This window comes from Pinus tabuliformis, chromosome 4_1 (genome assembly GCF_031772625.1).
Source record: "Pinus tabuliformis cultivar Carrire ecotype Pingquan chromosome 4_1, CPIR1, whole genome shotgun sequence".
NCBI classification, from domain to species: Eukaryota; Viridiplantae; Streptophyta; class Pinopsida; order Pinales; family Pinaceae; genus Pinus; species Pinus tabuliformis.
The window spans coordinates 385,006,982-385,010,153 of NC_142303.1; the positions used below are offsets into that span (position 1 = coordinate 385,006,982).

The 3,172-nt window shown below is 35.5% G+C and overlaps 1 pseudogene; it reads right to left on the reverse strand.

The window, feature by feature from the left end:
- Nucleotides 1–2,220: 2,220 nt before the first annotated feature.
- Nucleotides 2,221–2,765, reverse strand: LOC149175899 (antifungal protein ginkbilobin-like protein 1 pseudogene; annotated as a pseudogene).
- Between the last annotated feature and the right edge of the window lie 407 nt (nt 2,766–3,172).

A 3,172-nucleotide genomic window follows, 5' to 3' on the forward strand; every position in this document is an offset into this window, starting at 1 on the left:
CACAGAGGCTTAAAATCTAACATAACATCCCTGTACAAAGGAGAAACATGGAAGGAGATCTGTCTTCTCGAAATCCTGAGGATAAAAATTGAGAGGAGAATTGCGGACCTGCAATTTTATATCCAGGTCGCAAGGTTCTCTTCTCTCAATAATCTTTCACTCATATTTTATCTGATTTGTCCTGATGATGGACCCCCTTTGGGGTTTGAAACGTTGGCAGAATGAACTAGAAACTGTGGATAACCCGGATCATGACACTACAAAAAACATCCACAGAGGCTTAAAATCTAACATAACATCCCTGTACAAAGGTGAAACATGGAAGGAGATCTGTCTTCTCGAAATCCTGAGGATAAAAATTGAGAGGAGAATTGCGGACCTGCAATTTTATATCCAGGTCGCAAGGTTCTCTTCTCTCAATAATCTTTCACTCATATTCTATTTGATTTGTCCTGATGATGGACCCCCTTTGGGGTTTAAAACGTTGGCAGAATGAACTAGAAACTGTGGATAATCCAGATCTTGACACTACAAAAAACTTCCACAGAGGCTTAAAATGTAACATAACATCATTGTACGAAGGGGAAACATGGAAGGAGATCTGTCTTCTCGAAATCCTGAGGATAAAAATTGAGAGGAGAATTGCGGACCTGCAATTTTATATCCAGGTCGCAAGGTTCTCTTCTCTCAATAATCTTTCACTCATATTCTATTTGATTTGTCCTGATGATGGACCCCCTTTGGGGTTTGAAACGTTGGCAGAATGAACTAGAAACTGTGGATAATCCGGATCATGACACTACAAAAAACTTCCACAGAGGCTTAAAATCTAACATAACATCACTGTACGAAGGGGAAACATGGAAGGAGATCTGTCTTCTCGAAATCCCGAGGATAAAAATTGAGAGGAGAATTGTGGACGTACAATTTTATATCCAGGTCGCAAGGTTCTCTTCTCTCAATAATCTTTCACTCATATTCTATCTGATTTGTCTTGATGATGGACCCCCTTTGGGGTTTGAAACGTTGGGAGAATGAACTAGAAACTGTGGATAATCTGAATCATGACACTACAAAAAACTTCTACAGAGGCTTAAAATCTAACAAAGTCAATGAATCATGTGTAAACATTAAATTTGTTTATAGGAAAAGGAAATTTTATGTAATTTTTTTTTTATTTTTTTTTAAAGCAATAAAGAATCAATTTGAATTGTGAAGTCAGTGAACCATGTGTAAACATTATAAACTTAAATTTATTTATATGAAGAGGAAATTTATGTAAGTTTTTATTATTTAATTTTTTAATTTTTTAAGTTGTATTAATGGCTAAATAAATTTAGATAGGGTTTAAACTCAAGGAATGATTTTTTATTAGATTTTTTACTCTTGAAAATAAAACAAATTTAAAAAAAAGAGTGAAGTGTAGTTTTCTTTTGGGGTGAATTGTTATTTTAAAATTGTTTGTATTAGTTTAAATTTGCATATGGTCATTAGCATTAGAGGAGAAAAACATGCTTAATAATTTTAGATGGGACATAAATATTCTTTGAAACCTTACTCCAACTAAACCTTAAAGCCCTACTTAATTCCATGGCACCCCACACATTATGCATATGGTCATTAGCATTGGAGGAGAAAAACATGCTTAATAATTTTAGATGAGACATAAAATATTCTTTGAAACATCACTCCAGCTAAACCTTAAAGCCCTACTTAATTCCATGGGACTCCACATATTACATATTTCTTGTCCTATTTGAGTCCATAATCACTATGATCCTATATAATAGATAAAAAAGAAAACAAAAGACTTAACCACAATTGTGACAAATTACTCACTGGGTTTGAATATTTTAGTAAAAAGACTTACGACGTTCCTTTGCAACATTTAGTGCACTTGCTAGTTTATTTATTTATTAGTACACTTGCTAGTTTATTTATTTATTTATAAAGAAGAAATACACATAGCCCAAATTACCTTTATGTAAATATCCAAGATATTTTTATGTAAAAATCCATCCGCACCAGACGAGTTAAATTTAAGGATATTTTTGAAATCTATCATCGATATCTTCAAACAAAATAACAATATAACAATATAAAATAGCAATATAAGTACAGAGATGTGACTCTCTAGCTCAGCTCCGAGGAGTCAGATTTAAGGATATATTTGAAATCTACAATCGATATCTTCAAACAAAATAGCAATATAAGTACGGAGTTGTGACTCTCTAGCTCAGCTGAGAGAATCTTTTGGGTTTTATTTAAAAAGAGATATTAGATTTGAGGGTATTGCGCAGTGCAGTAAAGTAGTTGGTACTAGAAGTCGTACTGCTCGTAGCGGATGGAACAGTCAGTGAATTGAACCTGAGCACCGATAGCGTTGCCGCAAATGTTCAAGATGTTGTCGCCGAGGGCATAAAGGCAGTTGGTGCATTCAACGTCAGAGAGTGACTGAACGCAGATTGCTTCCCCGTAGGCACTGGGTGACCCTGCAGTCGACGCCTTGTAGTCGTAGCCGTTGATAATGGCGGTGTTTAGTTCCAGATTTGAGAGCAGGTTTTCCAGAGTACCATAGAACGGACTGCCGGCTGGGATAGCCTCCGTGTTACACAACTGCGACACTAAGTCTGTATTCTGCGCGCCCACCACCGCGAGGAGTAACATTACAGCTAAAGCAAAGCCAACTGACCTGATCGCCATGGCTCCCTCAGATGAAATAGTAATCTCGCCTCACCTCTAATAATAATAATAAACCCTTCAAATGTGAAACGTTATTGCGATGCTTACCAATCTGCCGGGATGCCTCCATTTTATAGGCCTGGAGCCACATGGTTGCGTGGGTACGAAAACCTTCGTGACGTGAAGGATGACGTACGATCATGTCACACGTTGTCACTGTGAGAGAAACAAACAAAAGCTACATTTTGGAGGGGTATATGTAACATGCTTGGAGTATTATCTTTAAATAAATTTTTGATCTTCTAGTAAATGGTTTTATCAAACATTACCAATTCACACATAAACTGATATAATGTGTATTATGATTATATCTAACGATCATGATATATTAAATCAGGTTGAATTATTAAATATTTTATATCATTGAATACTGATTAATTTATTATATTAGATGGTATGGCCCAATACATAAATATGTATTTATTTCAAA